This window comes from Triticum urartu, chromosome 7A, assembly GCF_056163025.1.
Source record: "Triticum urartu cultivar PI428250 chromosome 7A, HENAU_Tu73, whole genome shotgun sequence".
In the NCBI taxonomy this organism is placed as follows: domain Eukaryota; kingdom Viridiplantae; phylum Streptophyta; class Magnoliopsida; order Poales; family Poaceae; genus Triticum; species Triticum urartu.
In genome coordinates this window covers 140,543,633-140,566,640 of record NC_141879.1, presented here as the reverse complement: position 1 = coordinate 140,566,640, position 23,008 = coordinate 140,543,633, and the positions used below count along the sequence as shown (strand labels likewise).

At 43.7% G+C, this 23,008-nt stretch overlaps 1 long non-coding RNA gene across 1 annotated transcript; it reads right to left on the bottom strand.

The window, feature by feature from the left end:
- Positions 1 to 4,759: 4,759 nt before the first annotated feature.
- On the bottom strand, positions 4,760 to 5,223 carry LOC147958608 (uncharacterized). The gene is made up of 3 exons (XR_015610586.1): positions 5,094 to 5,223; positions 4,964 to 5,020; positions 4,760 to 4,889 (listed from the first exon to the last, which is right to left on the bottom strand). It is a non-coding gene; the product is annotated as an uncharacterized LOC147958608 (long non-coding RNA).
- Positions 5,224 to 23,008: the final 17,785 nt, after the last annotated feature.

Below are 23,008 nucleotides of genomic sequence, written 5' to 3'. Positions count from 1 at the left end.
CGGTGGCTGATCCTCGCCTCCTCCAACGAGGGTAACTAGGGGAGGGTAAGAAGGAAGGGAACGACCCTAACCTAAAATGCCCAGTTTTGGGTTAAAGGAGGGAACAAGACAAAATTTTGGAGCCAAAATTTCTCTCTATTTAGTTAATCGGCTTGACAACCGATTAATCAACTAGACTAGAAAATTGCAATGGACTTGGTTATCACATCCGCGACCTGTGGATTTAGGATTAACTGCCCGATTAACTTGAATATTTTCCAATATTTAGAGTAGTGATATGGACTACTAGATAAAAAACCCATCTGTGATGATGTTAATACATCATTGGCTAGAACGAGAAGCTCAAGCATAAAATTTCCAGGCTTTATCCACTGGGTAAACAAAAATATATTCTTCTTATCCAGCTGATTGGTTACACCATCTTGTATAATCTATTATTCCCTTTTCTTGTAGTCGGAGAAGTTTTTTAATTTTGATATATGTAGTTGGAGAAGTTTGGATGAAGATGCCGACTTGCATTTGTAAGGTGGCCTCGGAGAAGTTTGGAGTGTCCACTGAGGGAGAAGTGACTCTAAGGATACCTGGTGGTGGAATGATGATGTCGAGAAGGCGATTAAGGAGAAGAAAGATTGTTTCAAAAAACATAGAGAAGTTTAAGCTGGCGAAGAAGGCCGCAAGGCATGATGTTAGTGAAGCAAGGGGTCGGGCGTATGAGGACCTCTACCAGCAGTTAGACACGAAGTTAGGCGAAAGGGACATCTATAAGATAACTAAGATCCGGGAGAGGAGATGAGGGATGTTGGCCAAGTCAAATGCATCAAGGACGGAGCAGACCAACTCCTGGTGAAGGAAGAGGACATTAAGCATACATGGTGAGAGCACTTCAACAAGTTGCTCAATGGGGAGAATGAGAGTTCTACCATAGAACTAGACGACTCCTTTAATAATACCAGCAAGCATTTTGTGCGGCAAATCCAGGAGTTTGAGGTCAAGTTGGCTTTAAAAATGATGAAACGAGGCAAGGGATGGGCCCTGATTGTATCACCATTAAGGTGTGGAAAGGCCTCAGAGACATAGCGATAGTATGGCTAACCAAGCTTTCCAACCACATTTTTGGGCATACAAGATGCTAGAAGAATGGAGACGAAGTATATTAGTGCCAATCTTCAAGAACAAGGGGGATGTTCAGAGTTGTAGTAATTAGTGGAATTAAGCTAATGAGCCATACAATGAAGTTATGGTTTTGAGTCACTGAGCACTTCTTAAGAAGAATGACAAGCGTGACCAAAAACCAGTTTGGTTTCATGCATGGGAGGTCGATCATGGAAGCCACTTTCTTGGTACAACAACTTATGGAGAGAAACATGGACCAAAAGAAGGACTTGCATATGGTGTTCATTGACTTGGAGAAGGCCCATGATAAGATATTGTGGAATGTCATGTGGTGGGCCTTGAAGAAACACAAAGTGCAAGCAAAGTACATCACCCGCATCAAGGACATTTATGATAATGTTGTCACAAGTGTTTGGACAAGTGATGTCAACATTGATGACTTCCCGATTAAGATAGGACTACATCAAGAGTCGGCTTTGAACCCTTATCATTTTTGCTTTGGTGATGGATATAGAAGGCATATATCCCCCGTATATAAAGGAGGGGAGGAGGAGGCTGGCCGGCCCTAGGGGACGTGCCCAAGGGGGGAGTCCTACTCCAAGTAGGAATCGGCTCCCCCCTTTCCTAGTCCAAGTAGGAGAAGAAGGAAGGAAGGGGGGAGGGAGAGGGAAAGAGGGGCCACACCCCCTCCCCTAGTCCGATTCGGACTCCCCTTGGGGGGGCGCCACCTCCTCGCTGCTGCCCTCTCTCTCCCCTAAAGCCCACAAAGGCCCATTACTTCCCTGGGGGGGTCTGGTAACCCCTCCGGCACTTCGGTTTTATCCGAAACTATCCGCAACACTTCCGGTGTCCGAATAACATGGTCCGATATATCAATCTTTATGTATCGACCATTTCGAGACTCCTCGTCATGTCCATGATCTCATCCGGGACTCCAAACAACCTTTGGTACATCAAATCACATAACTCATAATACAAATCGTCATCGAACGTTAAGCATGCGGACCCTACAGGTTCGAGAACTATGTAGACTTGACCGAGACACATCTCTGGTCAATAACCAATAGAGGAACCTGGATGCTCATATTGGTTCCTACATACTCTACGAAGATCTTTATCGGTCAAACCACATTACAACATACATTGTTCCCTTTGTCATCAGTATGTTACTTGCCCGAGATTCAATCTTCGGTATCCTCATACCTAGTTCAATCTCGTCACTAGCAAGTCTCTTTACTCGTTCCATAATGCATCATCCCATAACTAACTCCTTAGTCACTTTGCTTGCAAGGCTTATAGTGATGAGCATTACTGAGAGGGCCCAGTGATACCTGTCCGAAACATGGAGTGACAAATCCTAATCTCGATCTATGCCAACTCAACAAACACCATTGGAGACACCTGTAGAGCATCTTGATAATCACTCAGTTACGTTGTGACATTTGATAGCACACTAAGTGTTCCTCCGGTATTCGGGAGTTGCATAATCACATAGTCATAGGAACATGTATAAGTCATGAAGAAAGCAATAGCAATAAACTAAACGATCAGTGCTAAGCTAACGTATGGATCTTGTCCATCACATCATTCTCTAATGATGTGATCCCGTTCATCAAATGACAACACATGTCCATGGCTAGGAAACTTAACCATCTTTGATTAACAAGCTAGTCAAGTAGAGGCATACTAGGGACACTCTGTTTGTCTATGTATTCACACATGTACTTAGTTTCCGATTAATACAATTCTATCATTAATAATAAACATTTATCATGATATAAGGAAATATAAATAACAACTTTATTATTGCCTCTAGAGCATATTTCCTTCAGTGGTGCTAGCTGACGACAGTCGTACGAGGGTTTATAGGACGTTAGAGTTATGGAGACAAACATTGGAATTGAAAGATTTTAGTCTTAGTAGAACTAAAACCGAGTACATGAGGTGCGGTTTAGGTACTACTAGGCACGAAGAGGAGGAGGTTACCCTTGATGGGCAGTTGGTGCCTTAGAAGGACACTTTCGATATTTGGGGTCAATGCTGCAAAAGGATGGTATTGAGGAAGATGTGAACCACTGAATCAAAGCCGTATGAATGAAGTGGTGCCAAGCTTCTGACATTCTCTATGACAAGAGAGTGCCACAAAAGCTAAAAGGCAAGTTCTATAGGATGGCGGTTCGACCTACAATGTTGTATGGTGTTGAGTGTTGGCCGACTAAAAAGCGACATGTTCAAAAGTTAGGTGTGGTGAAGATGCACATGTTGAGATGGATGGGTGGCCACACGAGGAAGGATCGAGTTTGGAATGATGATATACGAGATAGAGTTGGGGTAGCACCAATTGAAGAGAAGCTTGTCCAACATCATCTGAGATGGTTTGGGCATATTCAACGCAGGCTTACAGAAGCTCCAGTGCATATAGAACGGCTAAAGCGTATGGATAACGTCAAGAGAGGTCAGGGTAGACAAAAATTGACATGGGAGGAGTCCTTAAAGAGAGATCTAAAGGATTGGAGTATCACCAAAGAACTAGCCATGGATAGGGGTGCGTGAAATCTTGTTATCCATCTGCCACAAATATGAGTTGGTCGCAAGAGATAACATGCCTGTGGGAGTAACAGTAGACAGTTTGGGTGGTAACAGATCATGAAGAGTGAGAGAAGTACTTTGGATAACACACTATGGGGAGTGACAAACATATGTTGGATTGTAACAGTAACACATTATGGGGAGTGACAGTCATATGTTGGGTTGTAACCGGCCTTGTGGAGTAACATAAATTATATTGTGTGGTAACATACCATGAGGAATAACGGAATGTCTTTAGACAGTAACATACTTTGGGTAGTAACAGTCATACACTGTGTGGAAACAGATCATTAGGAGCAACATAATTACTTTGGACGGTAACATATCATGGGGAGTAACAAATTTACTATGAGAGGTAACAGACCTATAGGAGTAACAACACACGGTTTGGTTGGTAACAGAAGTACTTTGGACACGATGAGTAACATGGGGAGTGACAAACATATGTTGGGTTGTTACAGGACATGATGAGTAATATAAGCACAGATACTTTGCTACCCAAGGTTTGATTCTTTTAGGTGTTGCATGGTATTGGTGATGTTCCACTTCCATATCATTTCTCCACAAGAAAGGATGAGCTCTTTGTGTAGAGCCACGTCAAGATTTCATTAGTGCACCTTGTATATAATCTACAATTATAGTTTATATTTTTATTACATGTTTATTTTTGCTGCTATTAGAGAGGCATCATGCTAATGTACAGTTTACCGGCTTTAGCGCCCTACTGAGTGGCTATTTACCATAACCTGCTAGCCAATGTGTATGTGTGATCCTTGTTATTACCAAGTACGTATAAGATTACTATTTAGTATGGACTAACATATGGTTTCGTTCATGTAAATTTAACTAGGTTTCATGCGGCCATATATTTACAGAAATTCCTATAATTTTATTTTACAAATGGACGGGCGCGCCATCACACGCCATCAATGATCTAGTATATATATTACACAACAGAAAGGGCCACCAATTTAGATAGGCAAGCAAGCAAACAATTGCATTTGTATGAGAGTATGATCATGATACATGTTTGATAATGATTTCTTCTAACTTCTGAATATATTTGAATAATTATTTAACAGGAGAACTAATAAACGGAAAATTATGGAATGCTCTCACTAGACTTGAAAAGGGGCAGGGATACTTACCAACGATTTACTATAGCAACTGCCTTCCCAGCTAATCAGCTGAAAATGACAAAGAAATATAAAGTAGCAATAGCAACATAATTATAGAAAGATGATAGATGATTTTTACTTACTTTAATATTTTCTAGTTTCTTCTGTTTCCTCTAACCACCCTTGGTCGTACACTTCAGCTGAAAGGGGCATAAACAAAAAAGAAGTTGCATTAACAAAAGTACATAGTTTCTTACATGTTCGTTTTCATACCTTATTCTTTCTCTTGCGCTGAGGAGGTTCAAACAAAGGTTGCTAACCATGGCATCAATATACAAATTAATTCTATAAGATTTTCCCATGTCCAAATCATTATCCTCAATGCAGTCCATAAGAACAATCTGTAAACCAATGATTCTATAGTTAGTACTTACCAATGTCAAAGAAAAAAGCTATTAGTTGCATCAACTCCTACTGAGCCTCTAGTACATACCAATGGCACAACCACACAACCAGTCATATTAGCCTTCTCTTATCTTGTTTCTTATGAAACTCATAGCAAACTTTCTTAAAGCGATCAAAGACTACATATGCCCAGTCAATGTCTTACAATTGTTTGAACTCATTCACAGCTTCAATGTAGTTGGGGTTATATAAAAAGAGAGTCCTAACAATAGAAAAATTTCTAGTACCATCCCAAGGATAAGCTTGACGAGTATATCCTTGTTAGTAACTTTGGGGAGTTCCCTGTCTTGACATTTATCGACCAACAAACGAATGTTTTTCTTGGTGAACACGTTTCTTTTTTGTCGGTTTTCATCTGATTGGCCTCGAAGTTTGCCTCATTGTTGTCCTCGGCCGCCTCATCAGTATTGCCCTCGGTGTCCGCCTGATTGGCCTCGACATTTGCCTCATCGTTGTCCTTGGCGTCTGCCTCATCATTATTGCCCTTGGCGCCCGCCTCATCATTATTGTTTCCAGCCTTTCTTTTTGCACCTTCTTTGAACTTTCTAGCTACGTAATTCAGCGTTGTGTACATCTTGTCATATTCTTCCATTGCCGATGCTGACCTTGGGAGCTCCTTCCTAGACCCCACTGGCAGATGAAGAACATGTTGCACCACCTCTTTGGTTATCCACAATATGACAAGATGTACATAGTGCTGAACTACGTAAATCATTATGGATAACCAAAGAGGTAGTGCAACATATTCTTCAGCTATCAGTGGGCTCTAAGAAGGAGCTCCCAAGTTTAGCATCAGCAATGGAAGAATATGACAAGATGTACACAGCGCTGAACTACGTAGTTAGAAAGTTCAAAGAAGGTGCAAAATGAAAGGCTGGAAACAATAATGGTGAGGCGGGCGCCAAGGGCAATAATGATGAGGCGGGCGCCGCAAACAACGATGAGGCAAACGCCGAGGCCAATCAGGCGAACGTCGAGGGCAATACTGATGAGGCAGCATTCGAGGACAATAATGAGTGAAACGCCGAGGCCAATCATGTGAAAGTCGACAAAAAAATAAAAGTGTTCACCAAGAAAAACATTCGTTTGTTGGTCGATAAATGCCAAGACAGGGAAGTCTCCAAACTTACTGACAAGGATATGCTCATCAAGCTTATCCTTGGGGTGGTGCTAGACAAATTTCTACTGCCAGGACTCTCTTTTTATATAACCCCGTCTACACTTGAAGCAGTGAATGAGTTCGAACAATTGCAAGACATTGACTGGGCATACGTAGTCTTCGATCGCTTTAAGAAAGCTTGCTATAGTTTCAGAAGAAACAGTTGCAACTAGTAGCTTTTCTTTGACATTGGTAACTACTAACTGTAGAATCATTGGTTTATAGATTGTTCTTATGGACTGCATTGAGGATAATGATTTGGACATGGGAAAATTTTGTAGAATTAATTTGTATACTAATGCCATGGTCAGCAAGCTTTTGTTTGAACCTCCTGAGCGCAAGAGAAAGAGTAAGGTATGAAAAGGAACTTGTAAGGAACTATGTGCTTCTGTTGATGCAACTTCTTTTTTGTTTATGTCTCTTTCAGCGGAAGTGTACGACCAAGGGTGGTCAGAGGAAATAGACGCAACAATAAAATATTAAAGTAAGTACAAATCATCTACCATCTTTCTATAATTATGTTGCTATTGCCACTTTATATTTCTTTGTCCTTTTTACTTGATTGGCTGGGAGGACAATTGCTCTAGTAAATTGTTGGTAAGTATCCCTGCCCCTTTTCAAGTTGAGGGGAAGCATTCCATAATTTGCCCTTTATTAGTTCTTATGTCATATAATCATTTTCAAATATATTCAGAAGTTAGAAGAAATCATTATCAAACATGTATCATGAATTCATGATCATACTCTCATACAAATGCAATTGTCTGCTTGCTTGCCTATCTAAATTGGTGGCCCATCCTGTTGTGTAATATACTAGAGCATTGATGGCGTGTGATGCTGCACCTGCCCATTTGTAAAATAAAAGTATAGGAATTTCTGTAAATATATGGCTGCATGAAACTTAGTAAATTTACATGAACAAAACCATATATGTTAGTCCATATTAAATAGTAATCTCATACGTACTTGGTAATAACAAGGCGACATACACATTGGCTAGCAGGTTATGGTAAATAGCCACTCAATAGGGCACTAAAGATGGTAAATTTTACATTACTATGATGCCTCTCCAATAGAAACAAAAATAAACATGTAATAGAAAATATAAACTATAATTGTAGATTATATACAAGGTGCACTAATGAAATCTTCACGTGGCTCTACACAAAGAGCTCATCCTTTCCTATGGAGAAATGATATGGAAGTGGAACAACACTAATACCTTGCAACACCTAAAAGAATCAAACCTTTGGTAGCAAAATATGTGTGCTTATGTTACTCATTGTGTCTTGTAACAACCCAACATATGTCCGTCACTCCCCATTGTACATTACCATCCAAAGTACTTCTTTTACCAACCAAACCGTGTGTTGTTACTCCTACAGGTCTGTTACCTCTCATAGTAAATTTGTTACTCCCCATGATATGTTACCGTCCAAAGTAATTATGTTCCTCCTCATGATCTGTTTCCACACTGTGTATGACTGTTACTACCCAAAGTATGTTACTGTCTAAAGACATTCCGTTATTCCTCATGGTATGTTACCACACAATATAATTTCTGTTACTCCTCGAGGCCTGTTACAACCCGACATATGTCTTTCACTCCCCGTAGTACCTTACTGTTCAATCCAACATATGTCTATCACTCCCCATACTGCATTACTGTCCAAAGTACTTCTGTTACTTTTCATGATATGTTATCACCCAAACTGTCTACTGTTACTCCTAGGCATGTCATCGTCTAAGAGAGAGGCACGAATTAGGACACTAGGGGAAGGAACAATCGGCGTGTAGGGAGGAAGCGCGATGACCATCTATACGGTTGCTCGCCTAGGACACCGGTTCTACTAGCGGAGTTTCCAAGTCATGGTGGCCTCTACCGCTCGACTTCAAGCTTTTAGGAGGGGGGCGCACTCGGTTACATGGCGTTGATCCGGGTCACTAGGAGGGGGTGGTTCACCGTCATCGCCGTCCACCTCGGCTTCGCCGGTGCAACGATTTGCATCTACTATTGAGCACTCTTATGTAATTTGGTGTTGAGCACTCCTATGTACTTTGGATTTTGCAGTCCTATACTTCTGTTACTCCTCCTAGATGTTACCACCCAATATATGTATGTTACCACACAATATATTCTATTACTCCTCAAGGCCTGTTACAACCGAACATATGTCGCTTGGTTACATGGCGCTGATCCGGGTCGCTAGGAGGGGGTGGTTCGTCGTCATCGCCGTCCACCTTGGCTTCGCCATTGCGGCGATTACCCCTATCGCATGAGTGGAAGAAGAGGGGCAGGGGATGCGGAGTGGCCGCGTCGCGTTTTTCGGGACGATGATGAATCGGTCACATGGGAAAGAGGCAAGGCCCAATAGGCCCAAGTAACGACAGACCATGGATTTTGTCACGGGAGTAGTGGACAACCTGTGCATCATGATATTCACCCTAGGCGCTCTAAAAAGGGTAAAAGGGATTAAGCGAGGGGGTGGTTCGCCGTCCACCTTGGCTTTGCCGATGCGGCGATTACCCCTAGGGCATGAGTGAAAGAAGAGGGGCAGGGGATTCGGAATGATCGCGTCACATATGCCGAATTAACGACAAACCATGGATTTTGTCACGGGAGTAGCGGACAGCCCCTAGGCACTCTAAAAAAAGCACAAATGGATTAAGCGAGGACGGGGTGGTTTGCTATCATCGCCGTGCACCTCGGCTTCGTCGGTGCGGCGATTACCCCTAGGGCATGAGTGGAAGAAGACGGGGTATACAGAGTGGTCGCATCACGTTATTCGGGACGATGATGAATCGGTCACATAGGAAAGAGTCAAGGCCCAATAGGCCGAATTAACGACGGACCATGGATTTTCTCACAGGAGTAGCGGACAGCCTGTGCATCATGATATTCTCCCTAGGCGCTCTAGAAAAGTATAGACGGATTAAGCGAAGATCCAATGCTTAGAAACGACCACAAGTTCTGATCCCACGGCTAGAAATGCTAAAGGACTGAGAGGGCCGGAAAAGTGCTCAGTTATAATGTATCTAAATGCTACAACCCAAAGTGGGATGCGTAGTGGCCGCGTTGCATCTTTCGGGACGATGATGAATCGGTCACTCCTCAAGGCCTCTTACAACCCAACATATGTTGCTCGGTTACATGGCGTTGATCTGGGTTGCTAGCAGGGGGTGGTTCGCCATCATCACCGTCCACCTCGGCTTCGTCGGTGCGGCGATTACCTCTAGGGCACGAGTGGAAGAAGAGGGGCAGCGAATGCGGAGTGGTGGCGTCGCGTTTTTCAGGACAATGATGAATCTATCACATAGGAAACAAGCAAGGCCCAATAGGCCAAATTAACGATAGACCAAGACGGATTAAGTGAAGATCCAAAATCTAAAAATGACCACAAGTTCAGATCCGACGACTAGAAATGCTAATGGCCTGAGAGGGCAGGAAAAGTGCTCAGTTATAATGTATCTAATAAATGCTACCACCCAAAGTGGGATGCGGAGAGGTCGCATCACGTTTTTCGGGACGATGATGAATCAGCCACATAGGAAAGTGTAAGGCCCAATAGGCCGAATAAAAGACAGACAATGGATTTTGTCACGGGAGTAGCGGACAGCCCGTGCATCATGATATTCGCCCTAGGCGCTCTAAAAAAAGCACAGACGAATTAAGCGAATATCCAACGCTTAGAAACGACCACAAGTTTAGATCCGATGGCTAGAAATGCTAATGGCCTAAGAGGACAGGAAAAGTGCTCAGTTATAATGTATCTAAACAAATGCTAACACCCAAAGTGGGATGCGGAGTGGTTGTGTAGCATTTTTCGAGATGATGATGAATCTGTCACATAGGAAAGAGTCAAGGCCCAATAGACTGAATTAACGACATACCATGGATTTTGTCACAGGAGTAACAGACAGCCCGTGCATCATGATTTTTGCCCTAGGCACTCTAAAAAAGCACAGACGGATTAAGGGAAGATCCAATGCTTAAAAATGACCACAAGTTCAGATCCGATGGCTAGAAATGCTAATGGCCTGAGAGGGCAGGAAAAGTGCTCTGTTATAATGTATCTAAATGCTACTACCCAAAGTACTTCTGTTAGTCCTCCTAGATGTTACCACCCACCACACAATATAATTCTGTTACTCCTGGTTGCGTCGCGCTTTTCTTAAGCGAAGATCCAATGCTTAGAAACGACCACAAGTTCAGACCCAACGTCTAGATATGCTAATAGCCTGAGAGGGCAGGAAAAGTGCTCAGTTGTAATGTATCTAAATGTTAACACCCAAAGAGGGATGCAGAGTGGCCACGTTGTGTTTTTTGGGACAATGATGAATCAATCACATGGGATAGAGTCAAGTCCCAATAGGCCGAATTAATGACAGGCCATGCATTTTTTCATGGGAGTAGTGGACAACCCGTGCATCATGATATTTGCCCCAGGCGCTCTAAAAAAGCACAGGCGGATTAAGCGAAGATCCAGCACTTAGAAACGACCATAAGTTCAAATCCAACAGCTAGAAATGTGGCCCGAGAGGGCAGGAAACTGCTCAGTTATAATGTATCTAAATGCTACCACCAAAAGTACTTCTGTTACTCCTCCTAGATGTTACCACCCAACATATGTATGTTACCACACAATATAATTCTATTACTCATGGTCACGTCATGTTTTTCAAGATGATGATTAATCGGTCACATAGAAAAGAGTCAAGGCCCAATAGGCCGAATTAAAGACAGACCATGGATTTTGTCATGGGATTAGCGAAAAGCATGCATCATGATATTCGCCCTCAGGGCTCTAAAAAAGCACAGCTGGATTAAGCAAAGATCCAACTCTTAGAAACGACCACAAGTTCATATCCGATGGCTAGAAATGCTAATGGCCTGAGAGGACAGGAAAAGTGCTCAGTTATAATGTATCTAAATGCTACCACCCAAAGTACTTCTATTACTCCTAGATGTTACCACCCAATATATGTATGTTACCACACAATATAATTCTGTTGCGACTGCTTCCTCCCATAGGCCTGCATTGAGGCATTCGCCCATGCAGACCACCAAATCGAAGCCTTCCATAGATGTTGACCTTCCGAGGTTCCACCAAGCCCTATACATCGAGTTGAGCCGGGGTCGTCCCAGAGCTCCATTCGCCTCCGACTCGCATAGGGGAAGAGGGGAAAAACCAATATGTCATCTGTCCAGTTCCCTGACCTCGAAAGCCCGACCCTCTTGAGTTGCAGTGTCGACCTTGCTCCTATGCTGCCCATGCTCGCATGTGCTCCACCTCGACATCAGCCCATTCCTCGATAAGAGATTTTCCGTCATGGTCCACTCGGCATCTGCCGGGAAAATTATCCGCGGTTTAACCCTACTCATGATGGTAAGGCATCTTTGGACTTAAGAAACCCTATTAAGTCATCTCTAGACTCCGACAGACAGATCCTAACCTGGCACACAGTTGTAACCCGACAGACACATCCTAACCCGACAGGCGGTTGTAACCCGACAGATGGTAACCCGGCTGACAGATCCTAACTCGGCTGACAGTTGTAACCCAACAGATGATCACCCAGATCCTAACCCGACATCTACTTAGCCATAAATATGAGCCACCTGGAGTTAAGAAGCCCACGGAGAGAGTCCAAGGGTTAAGAAGCCAGATATAGGTTAAGTCTTAATCCTACTAGAACTCTACATGTAACCCGCCCCTCCGCAACGAGCCCATTGTTGACGTGCTTCTTCACCAATGATGCACTAGTAATCCCTCACTCCTCCTCTGCCTCCTTTCTCCAATACGGTGGCAGTGCCCAGGTGATGGCAAGGCTAACCAGCTATGGCATTTTCAGAGATGTCTCACTACAGCTGTGCAGTTTTGGCGCTCCATAATTGTCATGTGCAAGGGCATAGACAGGATGCGACTTATAGTGTCTCGTTGAGTCTTAGGACAAAACCTCGGACTATCTTATGAGGGCATTGTAAACTTCACATTCTCTCATTTTATGACACAGTTGTCAAGGATATTAATCGCATGTCGGAAGCCAACATCAAATATGTTATGTTGAATGCAGCGAGGGTGGGACGAAAAATTAAAATATTTATGAAGAACTTGAAATGACACTACTCTTTACCTGGACAGACGGTATTTACCCCACTCCTACTTATTCTTTGCCCCACTCCTACTCTATTCGTTTTGTTTCTTAACTTGATGAAACTTTGCATTCCAGAGTACATGCCCTCCCAGTAGGACTGAATTTGGTTCATTATTAGGCCGTTTTGAAGAAAGAAGTTCACGTTCTACTAGTGTGTCAAACAGAAGAAGGAAGAAATTCACAAAACACATTGACAAACACACTTCACTGATGTATTTGGATGAACATGGTTGCGGCAACATTCAGTTAGTGAAATATAGATAACTACTAGCGGAGAAAGGATATCTTGAGGTGTTTCTAATTAAGGACTTTAGTCAACAGTGACCATAGATAGGCGAACATTTGAAAGTTCATAAGAGCACAACAAAAAAGGAAGGCAGAATCTGTTGTGGCAGGATTTGCCTTCCTGTCATTAACTCAAGAAGCAAAACCATCAGAGGAAATGCTGCTGGCTAGTTCCACCTTTTTTTAATTCTTACGGGACAGTTTTAATTTGCATGGCCACCTATATACCAGCACCCATTGGCATTTATCGGCAGTTGTAGGTCTTCTATCTTCATAGCGAATGAGCTCCTTGGGCCTACCCCATTGGGCATTCCCCGTCAGTAGTCCCCAATTTTGTCAGGGATCCGACGAAGGCTTTGATCTGGTGGCTGCATGTGCGAATGCCTCAATGCATCTCACTCAACGCGTGATCCCGGTTTACCTGGTGGATTCCAGTCGGTTCCAGAGACCGGTTGGGCATATACACACTTCTCGGCCTCCACCCGCCATGCGCCTTGTGGCCCACCCACCGTAGGTCTTCTATCTTCATAGAGAATGAGATCCTTGGGCCTACCCTATTGGGCATTACCCCATTAGTAGTCTTCAAGTTTGTCAGCGGTCCGACGAAGGCTTCGATCTGGTGGTCGGCATGGGTGATTCTAGAAGGAGGGCAAGGTGGACCACTTGGCAAACTCTGATGCAAACCAGCAGACCTGAAATGAAGTAGAGCCACTCGACATTTATAGCCATTCGGTGTATCCCAATCGAACTGCGCCACTCGTTGCTTAGAACCAGGGTGGTGCATCATGACCTCCATGGAATAACTCATCACCACGTAACGCGTGAACATTCTTCCCGATGACACATCGTGCACACCCTGGCAATAGCCGCAATGCTCTCTTAGATCACTCCCGGCTAAAGGTCTTAGCTCATCGTGGCTGCAACAGGGCTGCAGAGGGCACCATCTTTCTCACCGGTCGGTGGGACAGGCTCTGGACCAAGCTTCCTGACAAACTCCGGAGAGAACATTATGAGTTTGTTAGGAGGCTTAGTCCAGAGCCCGTCCCACCGGTCGATGAGAACGCTGGTGCCTGCAGCGGGCCTGTTGCTGCCACGGCAAGCTAAGACCTTGAGTCGGGTGTGATATGAGAGAGTGTTGCATCTATTGCCAGGCTATGCACGATCTGCAATTGGGAAGAATGTTCACGCATTACACAACGATGAATTCATCGGGAACGTAAACACACTGAGTTCTTCCACGGAGGTCATGACGTGTCACCCTGGTTCTAAGCGTCGAGTGGCACATTTTGATTGGGATACGCCAACTTGCTATAAACGTCGAGTGGCTCTACTTCATTTTAGGTCTGCTGGTTTGCATCAGTGTTTGCCAAGCGGTCCGCCTCACCCTCCTTCTAGATTCGCCCATGCCGACCACCAGATCAAAGCCTTCGTCGGATCCCTGACAAACTCAGGGACTAGTGATGGGGGAATGCCCAATGAGGTAGGCCCACGGAGCTCTTTCGCTATGAAGATAGAGAACCTACGGCGGGTGGGCCACAAGGCGCATGGCGACCGGAGGCCCAGAACGTATATAGCCCCAACCGGTCTTCGAAACCGACTGGAGTCCACTTTGTAAACCCTAAGGGATCGCTTGGTGAATGAGATGCATTGACGCATTCGCCCATGCACACCACCAGATCAAAGCCTTCGTCGGATCCCTGACAAACTTGGGGACTACTGACGGGGGAATGCCCATCGGGGTAGGCTCACGGAGCTCGTTCGCTATGAATATAGAAGACCTACGGCTGCCGATAAATGCCAATCGATGTTAGTGTTGGTATATAGGTGAGGTCGTGCAAATTTAAACCGTCCCATAAGAATTAAAAAAAAGGTAGAACTAACTAGCAGCATTTGCTTAGATGGTTTTGCTTCTTAAGTTAATGATAGAAAGGTAACTCTTGCCACAACAGATTCTGCCTCCCTTTTCCTGCTATGCTCTTGTGGACTTTCAAATGTTTGCCCATCTGTGGTCACTGTTGACTAAAGTCCTTAATTAGAAAAAACCTCCAGATATCCTTCCTTCACCAGTAGTTGTCTATATTTCACTAACTGAATGTTGCCGCAACCATGTTCATCCAAATACATTAGTGAAGTGCGTTTGTCAATGTGTTTTGTGAATTTCTTCCTTCTTCTGTTCGACACCCTAGTAGAACGTGAAATTCTTCATTCAGAACGGCCTAATAATGAACTAAATTCAGTCCTACTGGGAGGGCATGTACTCTGGAATGCAAAGTTTCATCAAGTCCACAAACAAAATGAAAAGAGCAGGAGTGGGGCAAAGAATGAGCGGGAGTGGGATAAATACCGTCTGTCCAGGTAAAGAGTAGTGTCCTTTCAAGTTCTTCATAAATCTTTTAATTTTTTTGCCCCACCCTTGCTGCATCCAACATAACATATTTGATGTTGGCTTCCAACATGCGATTTATTCCTTGGCAACTATGTCATAAGATGAGAGAATGTGAAGCTTACAATGCCCCCATGAGATATATATAGTCTGAAGTTTTGGTCTAAGGCTCAAACGAGGCACTATAAGTCGCATCATGGCCACACTGTTGCACATGACAACTATGGAGCACCAAAACTACACGGCTGTAGCGAGACGTCTCTGGAAACGCCATAGATGGTTAGCCTTGCCATCACCTGGGCACCGCCACCAGATTGGGGAAGAGGAGGAGGAGTGAGGGACCAGTCCATCGTTGGTGAATAAGCACGTGGACAATGGGCTCGTTGTGGAGGGGCAGGTTACATGTAGAGTTCTAGTAGAATTAGGACTTAACCTATGTATGGCTTCTTAATCCTGGGACTCTCCTCGTGGGCTTCTTAATTTCTTAACTCCATGCGGTTCATCTCCATGGCTACGTAGATGTCGAGTTAGGATCTGGGGTACCATCTGCTGGGTTACAACCGTCTGTCGGGTTAGGATCTGTCCGCCGGGTTACAACTTTCTATCGGGTTAGGATCTGTTTATCGGGTTAAGTCCAGAGATGATTAAATACAGTTGCTTAAGTCCAGAGATGACTTAACGTCATGAGCCGGGTTAAACCGCAGGTAATTCCCCCAACAAATGCCGAGTGGACCATGATGGAAAATCTCTTGTCGAGGAATGGGCTGACGTCAAGGTGGAGCACATGCGAGCATGGCAGCACGGGAGCAAGGTCGACGCTGCAACCCAAGAGGGTCGGGCTTTCGAGGTCAGGGAACTGGACAAACGACATATTGGTTTTTCCCTTCTTTCCCTATGCGAGTCGAAGGCGGATGGAGCTCTGGGACGACCTCGACTCGATGTACAGGGCTTGGTGGAACCTTGGGAGGTCAACGTGTGTGGAAGGCTTCGATCTAGTGGTCTGCATGGGCGAATGCCTCAATGCAGGCCTGTGGGAGGAAGCATCCGCAAAAGAATTATATTGTGTGGTAACATACATATATTGGGTGGTAACATCTAGGACTAACATAAGTACTTTGGGTGGTAGCATTTAGATACATTATATTTTTATGCCCTCTCAAACCATTAGCATTTCTAGCTGTCGAATCTGAACTTGTGGTCATTTTCTAACCATTGGATCTTCACTTAATCTGTCTGTGCTTTTTTAGAGCGCCTAGGGAAAATATCCTTATGTATGGGCTCTTCGCTACCTCCGTGGAAGAACTCAATGTGTTGATGTTCCCGATGAACTCATCGCCGCGTAACGCGTGAACATTCTTCCCGATGGCACAGCGTGCACACCCTGGCAACAGCCGCAACGCTCTCTCAGATCACACCCGGCTCAAGGTCTTAGCTCGTCGTGGCTACAACAGGGCCGCCGCGGGCACCAACGTTCTCACCGTCCGGTGGGACATGCTCTGGACTAAGCTTCCAGAAGTCACACTCCCCATCTCTCCACACACAAATGTACTTATGTCGGGCCGAGTTCGAGACTGAATTTGGAGCCCGAACAACGATCCAGGATCGGGCTTAGGAAAACAAGAATTAGGCTGTGAATAAGAGGAGAGAGATGCTCATCCTGGAAAAAGTAAGACTTACATCGCTACCATAGTTGTCGAGCCCAGAGCCGCGCTTTCAATTCTGTGGCAAATAAAAACTTCTCCGAAAGAACGAGTCAGCAAAAGTACAAGCTTCGGTGTTAGGAGGAGTATCTGGAGCCAAATGAGAGCTGAAGGCATCACCACCGACTTCGGTGTCATCTTCTCGAGGACCGGAGAAGAGTTCGTCGGCCTCCACTTCCCTTTTCTTGATGATGTTGCCTTTGGCACTAAAATACATGTCACTATGGGAATAAAAAAATTGGGCTAATTTGGAGGAGATCAAAAAATTCACTTGCTTAGGAACGAACCGTTTGGTCTCACTTTAGCCAGTTTTTGTAAGCAAATGATTTTTTCGATCACCTCCAAATCCTGAACACGTTAGTCCCGAACAACAACACTTTAGTGCCAAACAAGTTGGGGTAGGCTAGAGGTGAAAGCCATAAGATCTCTCGACCAAATCATATTTTTGGCAGATGGACAGCAAGATTCCACGCACCCCTATCCATGGCTAGTTCTTTGGTGATACTCCAATACACAACCTACGGCAAGTGACTATCCACCTTGTCCATGTCGTACAAGTCACTGACTTATATGTGCCGCCTTCAACCGATGGCATACTGATAGTGAAGTGTTCGTATGGCCATACGTACACAAGAAGAGAGCACCCATGAATCATCGAGTATTTACGTATCCTACTGCTAGCCCTACTCCATTCATGGTATGTCAAGGAAAGCACAATATAGTCAAAGCTAAGTTGAAGGCACCTCCAGGTCGGCACGCACGATCATCCTGGCTGTGTGGATTTTGCACTGGTCCATGGTGTCGCCATGGGACTGATGAACATCATACATGTGAATAAAAGCAGAATGAACGCCTCAAGCCGATGACTAATAAGCTCATTACTTGCTTCATCCACATTACAGTTCATGATGCCAACCTACCACAAAAATAACATAACATACATTCCAGACAAAATAAAATCGACATCGGTAAAATTGGACAGGGAAAATTTGACAGGATTGGAAAAATATCGTTATACTCAGTTAAACATGGGTCCATGGTTATTTTTCTTGGGATGTTTGTGGTTTCAATATGTTGTAGGTATGACCCCTCCTCCTGAAATGGTCAACAAGGTATGTGTGCCAATTATCAGGTGCATCTTGCATGTTATGGCTTCCCTTGCTATGGGTAAATCGGTGAGCATCGCATCGGGACACTAATAGTTAGCAAGAGTGGCGGGGATCGATTAGACGTAGTTGAAATGCTTTGGCCAAGCAACTACTACCTCTATCATCTGCACCAATGGAAGACGGTCAGTTCTTCACAACCTGATTGATCAAACGTTTTCTTGTAAAAACGGTGGTTGCCAAAAAGGAGTAGAGGGCAAAGAGTGCCTTCAGGTCTACAGGTCCATCCATAGACGATCCTTCCTCCATTTTTCCTTGCTAGTATGCATCCTATATGTCTCTAAAAAATTTACGCCTGCAAAAGAACCACCCTTCAATAGCACGGTGGAGTTGCTCGTACTGTTCCATGACAAATATCTCTTCGGGTATTGTCGTTAGGCATTATCATTTTTGAGCAACCACTATCATTTTTAAGAACAAGAATATAAACGATAGACTAACAAGATTATCAACCAGAATAAACAAACTATTCTTAATTGGAGCAACTTATAATTTTATTACTCAATATCTTGCCTTTTTCTTGTTCTTAAGAATGATTGTGGTTGCTCAATAAAAGAATGATAGGGCATAACTGCAATACCCACAGAGCTACTTCCCATGGGACAGTACGAGCTACCGAACAGTGAGATTGACATGCACCGCCAGTGCAAGCGCAAGAATTTAAAACATTTATGATCTGCACCAGCAAAGAAACACATAGGTTGGAACGTCGATGGATGGACACTCTTTAAGGCCCTCTTTGCCCTTCATGACTTTTTGGCAACCGCCCCTTTTATAACAAACTTTTCATCACCCGGATTGTCAAAAAGCTAGCCTTCTTCCACTAGCATGGATAATTGAGCCCACAACTGCTCAACTGAAGCACTTCAATTACGTCTCATCAATGGTTGCGGCTCTTGCCGACCAATGGTGCCCCCAAACCAACATGTTTCACCTACCATGCAGGGTAAGATTATGATCACCTTACAAGATGTCTCACTACTCACCAGCATACACATACCATGTGAAGTTATCATGCTACAAGATGCATCTATTGACAGGCGCATAGACCTTGTTGACCCGTACAGGAGGGATGTACCGCCAAAATAGCAAAGCTACGAGAATCCAAAAAAACAACCATGGCACACGTTGAAGTGACTCCATCAGTTTAAGATATAATAATATTCTTCCAAATCTCGTTAGGTTTTTGCTATCCAATTTTATCTGTGTCGATTTTGTTTTGTCTAAAATGTATGTTATGTTCTTTTTGTGATAGGTGGGCAATATGAAACGTAATGTGGACGAACCAAGTGATGAACTTGTTAGTCGTCAGCTCGTGGCGTTCATCCTGTTTTTATTCGGTTGAGTGATGTTTGTTAGTCCCCATGGCCATAACATGGACAAGCGCGTGATTCACATAGCCAAGATCATCATTAATGCTGACACAGAGATGCCTTAGCTTATCTTTAGTTGTGTGGTGCTTTGCTCGATGTACCATTCACTGAGAAAGGACTGCAACAGGAAAAGTAAATCCTCGACGATTTGTGGGTGCCCACTTCTCGTGCAAGTATGGTCGCATGAACACTTCACTATCGATAGGTCGTCGATCGAAAGTGGCTCGTGTGGTGGTGAGTTGTACAATGCAGGTGAGGTGGATGGTCCCCTTGTTGGCTCTATCTAATTTTCTCGTCGGGTATTTTTGCGACCATCATTGCATCCACCTGGTTTGCTACTTTTATCTTTCTTTTCCGCCTTTCCTTATGTTTTCTTACCCATCAGCCACACTGGAAGGGGTGCGCGTAACTACTACTTGGTGTTAGGAATGTCGCCTTTTCAAATGGCATATTCAAGACTAAACATCTCCACCGAGCCATGACATATCTTAGTCGCCATCCCAGTTGGCTATGTGTAAATGTTGTCTATTTCTTTACTTATTTCAGTGGAGCTTTGATTTCTCGACATATCACGATCTATGTCAGTGTGAGAGGCCCCCGTATGTTCTGGTCCCGAGAAAGCATATGTGATCAGTAATGAGGGATGTTATGAGCAACTAGACCCTGGCGTCCATCTGTTTAATACCAATGGTGTGAAAGAGTTGGCCACACAACATTTTAACTGCTTGTTTCTTCGAGCCATACTTTATTTGCTTGCTTATCTGATGCATACTATATTTGCTTTTTTGTCAGCAACTGAACGAGTTGACTATTGGTCTAAATAGTTTTTCTTGTTGTAAAGGATTTATATGAACTCAACTATGGCATAAAGAAATTCTTGTGTAGTTCATTAGGCTCCCTAAAATTCCTTTGAAGCACACCACACAATGTTCCAGTAAGTTTATATGAGGTACCCAATGTTTAACTACTTCCTTAATTATACACAAGATATGTCTAGTGTTTAATATAGCCGTGTGTGGTCTCAATCTGTAACCCATTGGTAATTTGGAGTTGCCCGAACATGTTGTCTATTTCTTTATCATGCTCCTTATTGTGAAAAATGGGAGATTTTTGTACGCGTGCTACATAGGCTACCATCTTTATAATTTTACAATATAACCCCTGCTAATGCTAGCTGTCGTGTACTCTAGTATTAGTCATGTTTGCCATATAAAGGTTAGTCTGCCTTGCTTGGTTCACTATTGTGTGATTCGTGTCCATGAACTACGAGGTGTATGTGTGAAATGCGGAGATGTAACACAAGCGATATATTTTCAATGTCATGTAATAACTTGCATTTTACGAGATCATACTACATTAGGTTTTCTTAACCAAAAAATCATACATGGGTCGTTAACATGCCAAACTATACATGAGCCATCAATGGGCCAGATCACACGTGGGTCGTCATCGGGGCAAACCAAAGGTGGATCGTCAACACATCAGACCGTACGTCGGTCGTCAATAGACCACACCATACATGGCTCGTCAATGGGCTAGACCATACGTGGACCATCAATTGGCTAGTCCATATGTGGGCAAATACGGGGCAAGCCATATGTGGGCCCTAACTGGGCAAACTACAAATGGGCCTTGACAGGCCATGATAACCTTGGGACGTCGACGGGCCTAAGGATAACATGGGCCCCAAACAAGTCGAAATCACCATGAGACATAAATGGGTCCAAATACGTAATAGGCCACTAGCAGGATGAAAGACACTTCTAGCAAGGAATTTTCTAAATCCACCATAGGCCGCTAATAGGCCAAAAGACACATTGAGCCATAAATGGATCCAAGGACACAATGAGACGTTAACATGTCATAAGTCACATAAGGTCGTAAATGGATTCAAAGACACCACAAGTCATTAATGGACAAAAACTATCAATGTGTCGTCATAACGATGAATGACCAATGAGTTTGTAATGGGCTAAATCCACATAGTTCCTAATGGGCCGTATGAACCCGACTCGTAAATGGGCCACTGTAAGCAGGCCGTTAGGAAGCTTATCAATGGGCAGTCTGCAAAATTTTGAGTATGTCTTGTGGGCCATAAGCAGGCATTTGACTGAGCCAACAATTTTAATTAAACGAACCACTGTTGGTTTATACCACGCGTCAATTAAACATGGGTGCTTGTCGTCCATTGGATGGGCGATACATGTTCAAATGAAGAGTTGGTGCATGGACCCGTCGAGGAATAAGAAGCATAAACATGGAGGATCATCAGTTGGCCACGTCGTTAGCGAGTATGAGATCCAAAACCCACTCCCGATAGATTGACGGTGACCGTTATGGTGGTTACCACGTGTCGGTTACCCTTGACAAAACTCTTTCATGACGTGTCATTTTCTATCATGGAAGAACACACTTCCATTATGAAAAAGTCACTACTGTCATGGGACACATCTATGACCGCACATGTATGGCTATCTTGATTCTATCATACAACCGTCATGGACATATATGAAGGAAATATGCCCTAGAGGCAATAATAAAGTTATTATTTATTTCCTTATAATCATGATAAATGTTTGTTATTCATGCTAGAATTGCATTAACCGGAAACATAATACATGTGTGAATACATAGACAAACAAAGTGTCACTAGTATGCCTCTACTTGACTAGCTCATTAATCAAAGATGGTTATGTTTCCTAACCATGAACAATGAATTGTTATTTGATTAACGAGGTCACATCATTAGTTGAATGATCTGATTGACATGACCCATTCCATTAGCTTAGCACCCGATCGTTTAGTATGTTGTTATTGCTGTCTTCATGACTTATACATGTTCCTATAACTATGAGATTATGCAACTCCCGTTTACCGGAGGAACACTTTGGGTACTACCAAACGTCACAACGTAACTGGGTGATTATAAAGGAGTACTACAGGTGTCTCCAATGGTACATGTTGGGTTGGCGTATTTCGAGATTAGGTTTTGTCACTCCGATTGTCGGAGAGGTATCTCTGGGCCCTCTCGGTAATGCACATCACATAAGCCTTGCAAGCATTACAACTAATATGTTAGTTGTGAGATGATGTATTACGGAACGAGTAAAGAGACTTGCCGGTAACGAGATTGAACTAGGTATTGGATACCGACGATCGAATCTCGGGCAAGTAACATACCGATGACAAAGGAAACAACGTATGTTGTTATGCGGTCTGACCGATAAAGATCTTCGTAGAATATGTAGGAGCCAATATGGGCATCCAGGTCCCGCTATTGGTTATTGACCAGAGACGTGTCTCGGTCATGTCTACATTGTTCTCGAACCCGTAGGGTCCGCACGCTTAAGGTTACGATGACAGTTATATTATGAGTTTATACATTTTGATGTACCGAAGGTTGTTCGGAGTCCCGGATGTGATCATGGACATGACGAGGAGTCTCGAAATGGTCGAGACGTAAAGATTGATATATTGGAAGCCTATGTTTGGATATCGGAA